Below are 18,070 nucleotides of genomic sequence, written 5' to 3' on the forward strand. Positions count from 1 at the left end.
GATCAGAGCATCACTGGTTCAAGTTCAAGTATGTATAAGTAAAAAATATGCAAAAACACTTAACACTACACATTATAATAAATAAAAAATAAATACATAAAAATATAAGCCCCTAAAATGTCACTTTCCCATAAAAACAGTTAATAAAGTATAAAAAACACAAAAAACCCCGCATATTTGGTATTGCCGCGTCCGTAACAATCTGTATAATAAAACAGAATCGTTACTGGACCCGCACGGTACACGCCGTAGAAAAAAAACCGCAAAAACGTTCCGAAAAAAGATAATTTTTAATTAATACCCTATAAAAAAATGCTCTAAAAAGTAATTTAAAAAATGTTATGCACTCCAAAATAAGCCCACTAAAAAGAACAACTCTTCTCGCAAAAAATAAGCCCCTAACTAGATTTGTCAGCCGAAAAATAAAAAAGTTATGCATATGAAAAGATGATGATGCTAAAATGAACAAGATTTTCTCCAAATTGGTTTTTATTCAGTACAATTGAATAAAATACACAAAACCCCCACATATTTGGTATCCCTGCGTCCGTAACAATCTGCATAATAAAACAGAATCGTTATTAGATCCGCAAAGTGAACCCCGTAAAAAAACAAAACAAAAAAAAAGCTCCAGAAAAAAGATCATTTTCAATTAATACCCTATAAAAATGCTCTAAAAAGGGATTTAAAAAATGTTATGCACTCTAAAATAAGACCACTAAAAAGAACAATCCTTCTCGCAAAAAATAAGCCCTTAAACAGATTTGTGAGGCGAAAAATAAAAAAGTTATGCATATGAAAGACGGTGATGCCAAAATTAACAACATTTTTGCCAAATTACTTTTTATGCAGTAAAAATGGGAAAAAAATAAAAAATCTATATAAATGAGGTCTTTTTGTAATCGTGGCGACCCATAGAATAAAAATAATATACTATTTTTATGGTATGGTAAACAGCCAAAAAAAACCCCCATAAAAATCTTCCTGAAAAGTGATGATTTTCATTTCCTCCACCAACAAAGAGTTAATAAAATCTCACCAATTAGCCTATAGATTCCCCCAAATTACGTACCAGAAAAGTGCATCTCATGTGGCAAAAGAAATAAGCCCTATAGGTCCACATTAAAAAAAAAGAAAAAAATTATAGCCTGTACAAAATGACATAGCAAATCTGATCTGGATGGCGCCTCCTTCCCCTCTATGCCCGGCCGTGCGCCCATACAGCAGGTTACCAGCACATGTAGAGTATCCGTGTACTCGGGAGAAATTGGGTAACAAACTTTGTGGAGCCTTTATTCATTTAATCCATTGTAAATGTTTAATTTTCCACCCAAAATGGGTGTATTGTAAAAAAATATTACAATTTGCAGAGTGCACCTCCATTTTGTTTTAACCCCTATAAAACACGTAAAGGGTTAACAAACTTCTTAAAAGTGGTTTTTCATACGTTGAGGTGTGTAGTTTCCACAATGGGGTAATTTACGAGTCTCGCTATTATTTAGGCCTCTCAGTGTCAATTAGAAGTTGAGCAGGTCCATCTAAATACAGGTTTTGGTGATTTTACAAAAAATGTGAAAAATGGCACCCAAATTCTGAGCCTCATAACATTCTAGTAAAATATGTGGAATCTTAAAAAACCATGCCAACATAAAGCAGACATTTGGGAAATATAAGTTATGAATTTATTTGGGTGCTATGACTATCTGCATCAAAAGTAGAGAATTTAGAACGTTGAAAATAAAGAATTTTTCCAAATTTTTGCCAAATTTTGTTTTTTTTCATAACTAAACACAAAAGATTTCATCCAAATTTTTAAACTACTTTGAAGTACAATGGGGCACATTTACTTACCCGGCCCATTCGCGATCCAGCGGCGCGTTCTCTGCACAGGATTCGGGTCCGGCTGGGATTTAAGATGGTAGTTCCTCCGCCGTCCACCAGGTGGCGCTGCAGCGCCGAAAATAATCTTAACGCCCCGGAATGCACCATCCCATAGAAGGTGAAGGTGAGCGCTCCCCAAGCGACACATTTTCGGCATTTAAATGCGGCGGTTTTTCCGAATACGTCGGGTTTTCGTTCGGCCACGCCCCCCGATTTCTGTCGCGCGCATGCCGGCCCCGATGCGCCACAATCCGATCGCGTGCGCCAAAAACCCGGGGCAATTCATGTACAAGCGGCGCAAATCGGAAATATTCGGGTAACACGTCGGGAAAACGCGAATCGGGCCCTTAGTAAATGACCCCCAATGTGTCACGAGAAAACAATCTCAAAATCCCCTGGATATCTCATAGCGTTCCAAAACTATAACCACTTATAGTGACACAGGTCAGATTTGAAGAATGGGGCCGCGTCCTTAAGGCCAAAATAGGCTGTGTCCCCTAGGGGTTAATGAATGAATTCACTTTATGATTTGTTCCCCCCAGTTTTATCATGTCTTTTTGTAAATTAAACCGACAAAAGTTAAAGGACCCACATTTAAAATTGCCTGTGGGGATGCATTTCTGAATCCAATTTGGGATTTGTTGTTGAAAAAGTACTTGAAACGAAGTGTGTACGGATAGATGGACTGCGTCTGAAGGTAATAAGTGGTCTGTATTTTGTGATGTCGGTCAATTGTTCATCTCGTTCTAAGATTAAAATTTGCCCTGTGTCATTATAGGAGGTTATAACTTTGTGACGCTTTAACATATCCAGGGGATTTTAAGATTGTTTTACCGTCACACATTGTACTTCAAAGTAATAGAAAAATTTTGATGCTATCTTTTGTGTTTAGTTATGAAAAAAATTAAAAGTTCAAAATTTTCGGCTTTTCAGGCAGATAGTCATAGCACCCAAGTAACTTTACAACTAACATTTCCGGAATGTCTGCTTTATATCGCCATGGTGTTTTATGCATCCTCTCTCTTTTCTAGGTTGTTAGGAGGTTCAGAAATTTGGGTGCAATTTTTCTCATTTTTATGAAAATCGCCAAAACTCTTATTTAGAGGCACCTCCTCAGCTTTAAGACTTTGGCCTAAATAGCAGTAAAACCCCATAAATTATGCCATTTTAGAAACTACACCCCTCAATGTGTAAAAAATCTACTTTAAGAAGTGTGTTAACCCTTTAGATGCTTCACAGGTGTTAAAGCAAAATGGAGGTGTAATTTACAAGCGTTTTTTTTTTTTTTACATTTACATTTTTTTGTTTACAGAGCTGGTTTAGGGATTATTTTTTGCGGAACAAGCTGTTCTATTTCTTGGTATCATGGTGGGGTAATTTCTACTTTTTGATCACTTTTTATGCGCTTTTTTTTCGGTCAGATGTGAAAATTTTATAATTTTAGTGAGGTTTTTTAGTGTTTTTGTTTACAGCGTTCACCATAGGTGTTCAGTGACCTTTTAATTTTATTGTACGGGTTGTTACGGACGTTGTGATAGCCAATATGTTGTGCTTTTTGGTGATTTTCACTTTTTTTTAATGTTTTATTTGATTACTGCATGGGATGGGACTTAAGCAGACTTTTATTCTTTTTTAATAATTTTTTTTTTAGTTACCCTTTTTTTTTTACTGTTTTATTTTGTCCCAGGTTGGGACATGAACAAGTAATCATTTGATCACGTGTTCATTGTAATATACCGCAATACTAATGTATTGCAGTATATTACATAGTCAGCCTATGCATTCTGCATAGGCTGACAGCTGCACTGTTAGATCGTGCACAGTGCACAATCCTAGCAGGCAGGTACTATAGGCAGAGAACTTATTGAACAAAAAAAAAATAGGGTGAATAGGTTTGTGTTCAGTATTAAACTTACTGCCTGAAAAATAGAACACTTAAATTCCAAATATTTTAGAGTGTTAGAGTTTTAAGGCTGCACTGCACTGCAAATGTTTAGGCTCCCGATCCCCTGGCATACACTGAATTGCCTGACTGATGAATTTAGTGGCTGAAGAGTGGCCCTATTTTTTAATACGTTTAAATAAAATATTTGGATTTTAAGTGTTCTATTTTTCAGGCAGTAAGCTACTATAGGCAGCCCTGGGGTGCGCCGATGCACTATAGGGCTAAACAGTCGGGATCGCGATAGTCGTGATCAGGGCTGTTGCTGCGGGACCCCTGGGCGATCGCCATGACATGATTCTACGTCAAGGTGCGGGAATGACCCGCATCCTATGACGTAGAATCACCTCAAGGTCCGGAAAGGGGTTAATTAAAGATGAACTTTTAACAGAACAAATACTTTGTTTACCTGAGCTGGACTCCACCTGTTTCCCCTTCTGTGATATGCCATTACAAGTAAGTAGTATATTTTCTATGAGTTAATCATACATACCAATGTGAGAAAGCCTTCATGGTACATTTATTCGGACAGTCCGATGAAGATGAAGTCGCGCTGATTCACATAGCTCATGCGCCCGAGTTCCTGCATCCGTCACTTCCCTGCGAGGTCCGCCGGAGTTCACCTTCTTCCCGGTGCTTGTAAGTGCGTGTCTTTCGACACAATCCGAAATGTTAAATCCCGCGCAAATCCATCGGGTTGTCCGACGGCCGTCCCCCGATTTGTGTCGCGTGCAAGCCGGCGCCGATGCACCAAAATCCGATCTCGTGCGCCAAAATCCCGTTAAATGCGCTGCATAACGGAAATTGTCCGGACACCCGACGAAAATGTGCTCCGCAGACCCTTAGTAAATGAGCCCCAATAAGTCAGGTAGGTGTCATCCTCTTCTTGTGAGGCCTTGAGTTTCCAAAAGTGTCCCAGGAAGTTGTTGGAAGCTTCGGAAGAGTGTCTCCCTCTGGCACAGGCATCCAGGAGGGGATCTCCTCGGGAGAAATCTTGAAGGGGTTGGCCACTTTCAGTAAATAATTTTAAATATAACAGTAAATATTCTGTATCAATTCATCACAGTATTCTAGCTTGCTATACTTCTATAGCAAGCTACTCTGTTTACTGTGATGGAGGTGCAGGTGCACGAGCCGTTATTATCTCAGAGAGTAATGGGAGCTGTGTGATTCTAACAGATTGCGCACCCGCACCTCCATCACATCACCATGGACAGATTGGGGCTTATTTACTAAGGGTCCCGCGGCAGCTTTTTCGATGGGTTTCCTGACTATTCGGGGATCGGGCCGGGTATTGTGTCGCACGTGATTGGATTGGGTCACAATCAAGGGGCGGCCGTCGGACTATCCAACGGATCCGGACTAAGCGCGGGATTTGACATTCAAATTTGTGTTGCAAGCCAAGCACTTGTATGCACCAGGAAGAAGAAGGTGAACTCCGGCGGACCTGAGTAGGGAAGCGACACATGCTGGATATTGGGCGCAGGATCTATGTGGATCGCGGCACAGTGCATCAACGTCGGGGAACGCACCTTGTGCATCGCGACTCGGAGAGGTAAGTAAATGTGCCCCAATATATCCACTGGAAGTAAACTTAGAAGCTTTCTAAATAAGCAAAGCAGAGATCTAGAAAATGGTGAGGAATTGATACAGAAGGTATCAACAATATCAATTATTTGCTTAAAGTGGTCAACCCCTTTAAGTATTGCCGTCAGTACATACGCCACCCTCTCAGAGAAGTCAGTAATTTTCCACAGATGATTTTGCAGAAGAAAAACAGACTTGTCTACCAGACGATAAGACAGCTTGACCTTTAGAATGACAGGTGCTGTCTGGAAGTTGTTTACTACTTTATTTAAGCAACCAGAAGAAGAAGCTGAGATGGGGATGCTCTTCCATAGACCCAAGGCTCCTAGCATGTGACTAGGGTACCAGGTTTCTGAGAAAGAAAGCCCAGGTTTTTTCAGCATTTAACCCTTCTTCTGTCAGGGAGGAGATTGGAGAAGTTAGCCCTTTGATTTGCTTGTATTGCTTTGAACCTGAATTTCTTCAGTAAGGAAGATAACTGTTCACTGCAGTCCCTGACTCTCTGGACTTATTTTGTATTGGGGTGCACAACTCCTTATCATCCATTCCAGAGAGTAGCAACACCTGGTGACACCTTGACAGTGCCTGGCGGACTCAGCATAGCTCACCGTCTCCCCCTCTGTTCTCCCGGTACTTTCCCCCCCCCATCTGCCTGCTGTAATCTCACTGCAGCAGAGGAAGTTTCAGCACACAGTTAGGGGGGAGGGGGGCTCATTGTACACTGTTACAGCCAGTGAATCTGCAGCATTAAGGGTCTATGGGAACAGCCCTCCAGCACCGCCAGTCTATGTCTACATATAAAAGGAACTAGGTGAGTATAAGCATTTTATTATTTTTACAGTCCCCATAGCGGTACTTTTTTATTCCTGGACAACCAAGTTGTAATTTGAAACCTAGGTATGAAATCTCAAAGTTTTAGTTATTCTTTAATATCTGAGTTAAGCTGATGTGGATTACATTTGGTAGAATTCCCCACTCTACAGAAAAATTCATCTGTTGGCAGAAACTTGTGTTTTCAGGAAGTCAGAAAATAACATTTTTGTTTGTTTTTCAGTACAATGCTGCCATCTTGTGGAACAAAATCATGTCTTCAACTGAATTCTTGCAGTTGCTTCGGAGCATCAAATTTCCACCCAGACTGGGACTATTCCATGTTGTCTCGCTGCAAAGCTGCTTGGTATGTTATGCCTTTATACCTATGTTGTAATTTCCAGTATTTCATCACTTCCGGTATGGTTCCTCCAGGGTGGCTCGGTTTATTACCCATAATGATTACACCCGTAGCTGAGTGTACTAAGGAGTATAATAGGGAGCCAGTCCTAGCAGTTTTCGCTATATAACTATATAATTGTGTGTGTGTAATATATATATATGAATGCAATATTTGCAGAATACTTTTAAGAGAGAAGAGGGGGCCCATTTAGAAGTCTGCTATGGGTCCCTGCCTCTCCTGGTTTCACCCCTGCTTTGTAGATTTTTTACTTCTAGCAGTTGGACTTTGAAGCACCAGTGTTTTTGGACCAAATTACCCTTGGACTATATATGGGTAGATGGAGATATTCATTGGACACCTGGATAGCAGGTGTGGGGTTGAATGACCTTACTTGGTCAATACAGTCAGTTGCTTTTGTGAAACTTATACTTAGCTTTACATGTGTGATATTATGTATTTCCTCGCCAACCATCAGACTGCACTTCTCCTGCAGGTGCCTCCGCCAGTAGCCCACCTGTGCCTGACCAGCCAGCAGTACTTGAGTCACAAGTACCCTCCGCTCTTCGTTCCAACATGCTGCAGCCTGACCAGCTGGCCCCAGCAGGTAGCGGAGTGCAGCACAAGCATGATGTGCCATGGCATACATTGGCGCTACAGCTGTCTCCAGGAGCCTAGCCCTCAATACCTTTCCAGATGCAATCTTCTACTAACCTGGGCCTAGAGATTCTGCAATACTCCTTCATAATCTCAACCCCACCATTCCAGATATCTGAAGTAGTCCAAAAATGAGTGTACGTGGCACATCCCATAAAATTGCAAAACTTTTATTATTCTTACATTAAAAGATACATACAAAGTGACATGTAGGCAGCCCACCTACGCTTTTCAGCTTGTTCTAAAGCCTTACTCAGGTCGAAAGTAAAAACAACTATGGCATACAGAGTATTATACATGAAAAGGTAGCGGGGATGTGCATATAAATTGGCCTCAAACCATAGAAATCCAATATACAAAAATTCTTTATTCTGATGCCATAGCACTACATAAAAACATTTAAAAACATAAGGCCACAAATGCCAAAAATACAATGCATAAGTGCATGCAATTCATGCAATATGCTTGCACGCCCCCGATTGGGTCCGGTGTGGACCTACTACGGTGTCGATATGTGAATCCTAGACTGTGAGGACTGGTTTTGTATGCGATGCAACCAAATCTGGCCAATAAAGTGGCGTGTGCAGATGAGGTAATGAAAATACAACCTATGCCATAGGTATTCAATTATATGCAGTCCAAAACAGTAAAAAAAAAATGGATATCACCGTGTAGTTTGTTGGGGGATGAAGAGTTGTGCCCCACGCGTTCCGCCTCCACAGGCTACCCCTGAGGAAGCCTGTGGAGGCGGAACGCGTGGGGCACAACTCTTCATCCCCCAACAAACTACACGGTGATATCCATTTTTTTTTACTGTTTTGGACTGCATATAATTGAATACCTATGGCATAGGTTGTATTTTCATTACCTCATCTGCACACGCCACTTTATTGGCCAGATTTGGTTGCATCGCATACAAAACCAGTCCTCACAGTCTAGGATTCACATATCGACACCGTAGTAGGTCCACACCGGACCCAATCGGGGGCGTGCAAGCATATTGCATGAATTGCATGCACTTATGCATTGTATTTTTGGCATTTGTGGCCTTATGTTTTTAAATGTTTTTATGTAGTGCTATGGCATCAGAATAAAGAATTTTTGTATATTGGATTTCTATGGTTTGAGGCCAATTTATATGCACATCCCCGCTACCTTTTCATGTATAATACTCTGTATACAGGGATGTGTGGCTAAATAGTCCACACGTCAGCTATTATTAAACTATGGCATACAATCACTTTTAAAAACAACTATTCAGCGTGACCAAAATGACAACAGGTAAGCCATGATAATTTATCAACAATTTGAAAAGGGATAAAACGATTGTGTTTAAGCAATCAGATAAAGGTGGCAATGTTGTGATATGACCAGGCAATATGTATGAAGCAGAGGCCTACTGACAGTTGGGTGATAACCGCTGTTATAAACGACCTTTAACCCCTTGATTAAATTTACGAATGAACTAAATACAATGGTCGTACATGCATTTAGGAATAAGGTGATTGACAAAGACAATACAAATGTTTAAAAGTGATGGATCCAGTCATCCCTACGCTGTACCTTCTACCTTCTAAGTTCCACAAACATCCAAAAGTACCACCAGGACGTCTGATTATATCGGGTAGAGGAAGCCTTACATAAAATAAGTAGATTTGTGGACCATTATTTGAAGAAAATGGTGGAAACACTACCATCGTTTATATGTGACACAATGGATTTATTACGCAAAATTGATGGACTCCACATTGAGGATGACACACTATTGGTCATGATGTGATGTAGAATCGCTCTACACTTGTATTAGACATCAGGATGGTCTCAGAGAAGTGCAATACTTTTTGTCAATGGAAAACCTTACTCATGAATTTGCCTCGTTCCTGTTACAATTATTTGAATTTGCCCTCTTCCACATTTTTTTTGTGTTAAATTGGTCCTGCTACCTGTATCTAAAGTGAACGGCTATGGGGGCGTCATGTGCTCCCTCATATGCTAATTTGTTCCTGGGGCTGTGGGAGAGGGACCTATTGGCAGATGATCAGGATGGATCGACATCGATGACATCCTGATCATCTGGAGAGGTGACCTAATGGAGCTACAACATATCTTTTTGATAAATTGAACAATAATCCATACAATTTCAAGTTCAACATATAATGCAGACAAAACAAGTGTCTCATTTTTTAATGTTGTTCTGAGGAAGGACTCAGAAGGCTTTCTTCAGACTGACATATACAGAAAACAAACATCATTTAATGAATTATTACATGCAACATCATCTCATCCCATACAGACCATTCAAAAGATACCTATTGGTCAGTTCCTTCGCATTAAAAGGATATGCTCAACTGAACATTTTGAGACTCAGTAACCGCCGGATAAAACAAGCATACTTGTGGGCTAAAAGAACATCGTGCCAAGACCTGTTGGTACCGAAACCCAAGGAAATCACCACCCACCTGGTGAGATTTATGACCAATTACCACTCACAACGGCAAGAATTGCCATCTGCCCTCAAAAAATATTGGCCAATTTTACAATGCGATCCTACCATTGAAAAATACATTGCACCATATCCCATGATATTCACTACGACTCCGGAAAACCCAAGACTATCTTTGGAGCCAGCTTACCATCATGAGGATGTAAACCCTGGGGCAGATGTATCGCATGTCCCAATGTGGAGCAAGTATATACCTTTCCCAACTCAGCAGGTACCAAAAATAACAAAATCACCCAGAATATCACATGCAATACAAAGGCTGTGATGTATTATGCAACATGTCCTCGCAAAAAGATCTATGTTGGCCTCACGATCCGTGAAATGAAAGTGCGCATTAGGGAACATATGCAAGATATTAATGCTACTAAAGATGCAGACTTTAATACCGAAGGCAAACCTGTTGCACTGCATTTCAAGAAAAACCTAATTCTGACCCCAGTCTGTTAAAAGTACGAGGTATTGATAAATTCTCACTAGGAATTAGAGGGGGTCCTCTCCAGCAAAGATTAGCACAATGCGAAACGTGCTGCATTTGGACCCAAGACACACTCCGACCAAAAGGTCTTTATGAAACCTTTTCCTTTTCTCTAAAGAGTCATCATCCACCATCATATGGCCTCCATATAATCTAATTTAGTTCTCTGAATGTCATGCTGTGCATTGAACGACAGGCGTCAGTCAACACTAAGTTTTAATTGTTTTTAATTATTTCTTTTTAATCTTTAATCTATTAATTCTCTTCTAGTGATGAATACATTGGACCTCTGTATGCTTTCAGTGCTTGTGTAACCATGTTAATAGCTTAACCTCAATATACTTAAACAAAAGAAAAGAACAACTAATGCAAAGTATATGGACTCTGGATATACTGGATTGCACTGTCATGGTATAGCTGCTCCTGAGACATATAATGACTCAACTACAACATTTGTACAAATAATAGATATAATGGTCGTAGATACTGACTCCCTATAGGGCCAGAGCCAACAGGCTTACAACATATTTCTGTTAAAAATATTACTCTATATGTTCTAAAATGTATGTATAAGCATTAAGCTTTTAGTTGTATATTATAGCTTACGCATACACCATTCCTGTCCCCCACTATTGTGGGAACATTTATGGTATAAAATATTGGTCTTCCTAAGGTAATGCATGCATATAGGTATCTCAGGCAATGTTGGACCATAAATTTAGATCATTAATATTTTTCCTATCTACTAAAAATAATTTATCACATATATATATATATATATATATATATATATTGTGACAAGGTCACTATTGAATTGGAGAAAAAATGAAGGTTTATGTGTATTACAGCGACCACAGTGTGAATTGGGTCAAACTGGAAGCTGTTTTCCATGTGTTGGTCTCTGGGAAGATCTGGTAGAGGACTCTAATTGCTGGAGTGGAGACAGAAGTGTGATCACTGCTCCAGACCAAAGGATCCAGTTTCTAATGGGTCTAACAATGCACCAGGTGTGCAACCCCTTAAAGAAGCGTGTGGAGCAGTCAGAAGTCGCTCTCTACCTGGAGACACAGAGGCTGGACTGTGTGAGAGCCACACGTGAGTGACACAGGGTTACTGAACGTATGTTTCATGCTGGCAGGGAGAAGCCCGCCAGTGGCTAGTGAGGGCCGCCAAGTGTTTAGTTAGAGCCGGACAGGCAAGGATTTTATTTGATGTTTTGTTTGTTACTGCTGTTTTTACTGGAATAAATGCACAGTTTCAACTTTAATCCTGCTGTCCAAGAGAGCTTTGTCATTGCCAACCCCCACATTTGAGCGGAACCCCTACAATATATATATAATATATATATATATATATATATATATATATATATTATTTTTTTTTCTTTTTATGTATTTATGATTGCACTTTGTTTTATCTGCACTTCTGTTACATCACTTGCCTCACTTTCTCACAAGCACCTTCCTCCCCTTTTCCTTCCAGTCCCCCATGCACTATTCACTTTAATTACTATATAGTGAAGTATTAATGTCCTAATTGTATACTTTTTTTTTTTTTTTTTTTTTTTTTTTTTTTTTTTTACTGTAAACAGAAAGAATTTTTAATTGTATACTTTTGACATCAATTGCACAATGTTTTATAGGACAATGACATGACTAATATTGATTTTATAATATTCATAAGACACTGATTGAAATCTTTATTTGAATTCATCACTTTATATTTAATGGTTTCAACATAATAGAACTTGTTTCATATATGTATTTCCTGCCCTCATGCGTCTGAATATTGATTTATGATCATTGCTATTAGTTAGCTACAATATGTTTCGACAAAGTTCCATATAGTAAGAAATCATAATATGTCTTTTAATCAGCAGCGCTTACCTTCCGTTCCGGTTGCAATCCAGCCAAGGACTTCACGCGTGCGTTATTCAACATTACGTCTTGTCAATTCAACACCCAGCTGAACCTTTATGCGCAAGCGCACATTTACATCTTACCATGCATGCGTGGAGTCCACCAGTCCAGTTCTCAATGCCCAGAATGACCGGGATGACACCACCCTCAGATGAAGGCTCATTACGAGCCAAAACGTGCGGCGGGGACAGAGTCATCCCAGACATCGGAGTTTATCTACAGTTCATATTTCGGTAAGGCTACTACTCTGATGTTAGTGGTGGGTGCTCCTAAGTATCAGTCACATGGCACACAATGTATACAAACAAACCGCATTGTTTAACCCCTTAACGCTCTGCGCCGTAGCTCTACGGCGCAGAGGTATAAGGGATGTATGAAGAGGGCTCACGGGCTGAGTCCTCTTCATACAGAGGTGGGGGTTTTTGCATTTTGCACAAAACCCCCACCGCTAATAACCGCGGTCGGTGCTTGCACCGATCGCGGCTATTAACCCCCTAAACGCCGCCGGCAAAGTCGCCGGCGGCGTTTAAAAGACGGCGGCGCGTGGGCGCCGCCATCTTTTTTTCGATCGCCACGCCCCCGAACGTCATCGGGGGGCGGCGATCAGTTGCCATGGTAGCCTCGTGTCTTCTTTTGACACGAGGCTATCTGGCAGCTGCATATTCGTTACAATGAGCCAGTGGCTCATTGTAATGAATGTGCTGCAAAAATGCCATATATTGCAATACAGAAGTATTGCAGTATATGGTAGCAGCGATCTGACTATCTAGGGTTAATGTACCCTAGATGGTCTAAAAGATAGTGAAAAAAAAAAGAAAAAAAAAAGTTTAAAAAATAAAAAAAATTAATAAAATATTAAAAGTTCAAATCACCCCCCTTTCCCTAGAACGGATATAAAACATAACAAACAGTAAAAATCACAGACATATTAGGTATTGCCGCGTCCCAAAATGCCCGATCTATCAAAATATAAAAACGGTTACGGCCGGCGGTGACCTCCGAGGCGGGAAATGGCGCCCAAATGTCCGAAATGCGACTTTTACACCTTTTTACATAACATAAAAAATGAAATAAAAAATGATCAAAATGTCGCACAGACCTCAAAATGGTAGCAATGAAAACGTCGCCTCATTTCGCAAAAAATGACCCCTCACACATCTCCGTGCGCCAAAGTATGAAAAAGTTATTAGCGTCAGAAGATGGCAAAAAATTTTTTTTCTTTTTTGTACACATTCGTTTAATTTTTGAAAATGTATTAAAACACAATAAAACCTATATAAATTTGGTATCACCGCGATCGCACCGAACCAAAGAATAAAGTAGGCGTGTTATTTGGAGCGAAGAGTGAAAGTCGTAAAAACTGAGCCCACAAGAACGTGACGCACGTGCGGTTTTTTTTCAATTTTTCCACATTTGGAATTTTTTTTCAGCTTTGCAGTACATGGCATGTTAAAATAAATAACATTACGGGAAAGTAAAATTTGTTACGCACAAAATAAGCCCTCACATAGCTCTGTACACGGAAAAATGAAAAAGTTATGGATTTTTGAAGTTGGAGAGCGAGAAATGAGGCGAAAAACCCTCCGTCCTTAAGGGGTTAATGTTTACTTAGATGGCCCCACCAAGGGATTAAATGCGTTACCCGAATATTTCCGATTTGCGCCGATTTTTTTCCCTGTATTTCCCCGGGTTTTTGGTACATGCGATTGTGGCGCATCGGCGCCGGCATGCATGAGATGTAAATCGGGGTGTGGCCGAACGATAACCCGACGGATTCGGAAATACCGCCGCATTTAAAAAAAAAAATAAAGTGTACTCTAGAGGACTCTAATTGCTGGAGTGGAGACAGAAGTGTGATCACTGCTCCAGACCAAAGGATCCAGTTTCTAATGGGTCTAACAATGCACCAGGTGTGCAACCCCTTAAAGAAGCGTGTGGAGCAGTCAGAAGTCGCTCTCTACCTGGAGACACAGAGGCTGGACTGTGTGAGAGCCACACGTGAGTGACACAGGGTTACTGAACGTATGTTTCATGCTGGCAGGGAGAAGCCCGCCAGTGGCTAGTGAGGGCCGCCAAGTGTTTAGTTAGAGCCGGACAGGCAAGGATTTTATTTGATGTTTTGTTTGTTACTGCTGTTTTTACTGGAATAAATGCACAGTTTCAACTTTAATCCTGCTGTCCAAGAGAGCTTTGTCATTGCCAACCCCCACATTTGAGCGGAACCCCTACAATATATATATAATATATATATATATATATATATATATATATATATATTATTTTTTTTTCTTTTTATGTATTTATGATTGCACTTTGTTTTATCTGCACTTCTGTTACATCACTTGCCTCACTTTCTCACAAGCACCTTCCTCCCCTTTTCCTTCCAGTCCCCCATGCACTATTCACTTTAATTACTATATAGTGTAAGTATTAATGTCCTAATTGTATACTTTTGACATCAATTGCACAATGTTTTATAGGACAATGACATGACTAATATTGATTTTATAATATTCATAAGACACTGATTGAAATCTTTATTTGAATTCATCACTTTATATTTAATGGTTTCAACATAATAGAACTTGTTTCATATATGTATTTCCTGCCCTCATGCGTCTGAATATTGATTTATGATCATTGCTATTAGTTAGCTACAATATGTTTCGACAAAGTTCCATATAGTAAGAAATCATAATATGTCTTTTAATCAGCAGCGCTTACCTTCCGTTCCGGTTGCAATCCAGCCAAGGACTTCACGCGTGCGTTATTCAACATTACGTCTTGTCAATTCAACACCCAGCTGAACCTTTATGCGCAAGCGCACATTTACATCTTACCATGCATGCGTGGAGTCCACCAGTCCAGTTCTCAATGCCCAGAATGACCGGGATGACACCACCCTCAGATGAAGGCTCATTACGAGCCAAAACGTGCGGCGGGGACAGAGTCATCCCAGACATCGGAGTTTATCTACAGTTCATATTTCGGTAAGGCTACTACTCTGATGTTAGTGGTGGGTGCTCCTAAGTATCAGTCACATGGCACACAATGTATACAAACAAACCGCATTGTTTAATGTTTACTTAGATGGCCCCACCAAGGGATTAAATGCGTTACCCGAATATTTCCGATTTGCGCCGATTTTTTTCCCTGTATTTCCCCGGGTTTTTGGTACATGCGATTGTGGCGCATCGGCGCCGGCATGCATGAGATGTAAATCGGGGTGTGGCCGAACGATAACCCGACGGATTCGGAAATACCGCCGCATTTAAAAAAAAAAATAAAGTGTACACGCGCTTACCTCCACCAGGAATAGGATGGTGCATTCCAGCGGGGAACTTCAGCGCAGCAGCAACATCTGGTGGACGTGGGAGGAACTGCCTTAGTGAATCGCCGGGAGGCCCGAATCCACCGCAGAGAGCGTGCCGCTGGATCGCGAATGGGCCGGGTAAGTAAATGTGCCCCATTGTGTATGCTCTTTTATTTAATATTAGCAATAAAAAATGTCAATAATTTTAACTACTAAAAGTATTTCTGGCCTTTCTTCCCTTTTTGAAGGGATGCACTTGGTGACACAGTGGATTAAAGCAGAGACTGCAGGAGACAGATAGGTGAGGTGCAATCAAGGTAGCCAGCAAGTATAAACCAGTGTTCACACTAGCAATGACACTGTGGTAACACTAAATAACACTTTCATCCCACCCTTATGGATAGAGGATGATGCCAGCCCAGATGTTCCAATAAGAGGGGCACAGTAATCAGAAAAAGAGTCACTGTCCTCTCCTAATACCGTATATACTCGGGTATAAGCCGACCTGAGTATAAGCCGAGACCCCTAATTTTACCACCAAAAACAGGGAAAACCTATTGACTCAAGTATAAGCCGAGGGTGGGAAATGTATTGGTCACAGCCCCTATAGTATACAGCCAGCCAAGCCTGCCCCCAGTAGTATACAGCCACCCCAGCCTGCCCCCAGTAGTATACAGCCAGTCCAGCTTGCCCCCAGTAGTATACAGCCTGCTCCCAGTAGTATACAGCCTGCCCCCAGTAGTATACAGCCACTCCAGCCTGTCCCCAGTAGTTTACAGCCTGCCCCCAGTAGTATACAGCCAGTCCAGCCTGCCCCCAGTTGTATACAGCCACCCCAGCTTGCCCCCTGTAGTATACAGCCAGCCCAGCTTGCCCCCTGTAGTATACAGCCACCCCAGCCTGCCCCCTGTAGTATACAGCCTGCACCCAGTAGTATACAGCCTGCCTCCAGTAGTATACAGCAACCTCAGCCTGCCCCCAGTAGTATACAGCACAGCCTGCCCCCCCAGTAGTATACAGCCAGCCCAGCTTTCCCCCAGTAGTATACAGCCACCCCAGCCTGCCCCCATGTAGTATACAGCCAGCTCAGCCTGCCCCCATGTAGTATACAGCCAGCTCAGCCTGCCCCCATGTAGTATACAGCCAGCTCAGCCTGCCCCCATGTAGTATACAGCCAGCTTAGCCTGCCCCCATGTAGTATACAGCCAGCTTAGCCTGCCCCCATGTAGTATACAGCCAGCTTAGCCTGCCCCCATGTAGTATACAGCCAGCTTAGCCTGCCCCCATGTAGTATACAGCCAGCTTAGCCTGCCCCCATGTAGTATACAGCCACCCCAGCCTGCCCCCATGTAGTATACAGCCAGCTCATCCTGCCCCTATGTAGTATACAGCCAGCTCAGCCTGCCCCTATGTAGTATACAGCCAGCTCAGCCTGCCCCCATGTAGTATACAGCCAGCTCAGCCTGCCCCCATGTAGTATACAGCCAGCTCAGCCTGCCCCCATGTAGTATACAGCCAGCTCAGCCTGCCCCCATGTAGTATACAGCCAGCTCAGCCTGCCCCCATGTAGTATACAGCCAGCTCAGCCTGCCCCCATGTAGTGTACAGCCAGCTCAGCCTGCCCCCATGTACTATACAGCCAGCTCAGCCTGCCCCCATGTACTATACAGCCAGCTCAGCCTGCCCCCAGTAGTATACAGCACAGCCCAGCCTGCCCCCAGTAGTATACAGCCCAGCCCAGCCCAGCCTGCCCCCAGTAGTATACAGCCCAGCCCAGCCTGCCTCCAGTAGTATACAGCCAGCCCAGCATTAAAAAAAAAAAAACTTATATACTCATCCTCCAGTGGCCCCGATGTGCAGCGCTGCTCTCCCGATGTCCGCACGGCTCGTCTTCTGGCTTCCGTGCCTATCTTCTGTAACATTGTGCTGGGTGCTGCCATTGCTCTCTCCCGGGCGCCGCTGCTGGATCAGCTGACCCCATGTCACTGGGAGGAGCCTATCCTCACCGGCTGTGATGCTGGAAAGGCCCCCTGGCAGAAATTCCGGCATGGGGTGATGACTTCCTGGTCAGATGTACTGGTTGACATATGGGTATTTTGATTTATGGTGACACTTGCTTTTTAATGCATATCCAATAAAATGTCAAAATAAGTAGTAATCATAGAAAATCAATATTTATTGAGATAACATTAATACAAATTAAAAATAGATAAAAGATACTTCAGGAAATTGTAAGCAGCACACAGACGGCATCGATAAAGGTGGGTGCAGGCACAATGGGACCAGGCCTCAGATCCCTCAATGGTAGAGATAAGAGAAAATAGGCAACACTCCAAGATACCCGTTAAAAGGTATAAACGGTGAGTTCGGCTCACTTGGAGTGCTGCCTATTTTCTCTTATCGATAGATAGATCGATAGATAGATAGATATGAGATTTAGATACTGTAAAAGAGAGATAGAAGATTGATTGATTGATTGATTGATGGATAGATAGACTACAGTTAAAAAGTTTTGGATCACCTAGAAATTTTCATATTTTTGAAACAAAAGTACATTTTCTTTCAATGGAGCTAACATTAAAT

The sequence above is a fragment of the Engystomops pustulosus genome, chromosome 4, assembly GCF_040894005.1.
Source record: "Engystomops pustulosus chromosome 4, aEngPut4.maternal, whole genome shotgun sequence".
Lineage (NCBI taxonomy): Eukaryota > Metazoa > Chordata > Amphibia > Anura > Leptodactylidae > Engystomops > Engystomops pustulosus.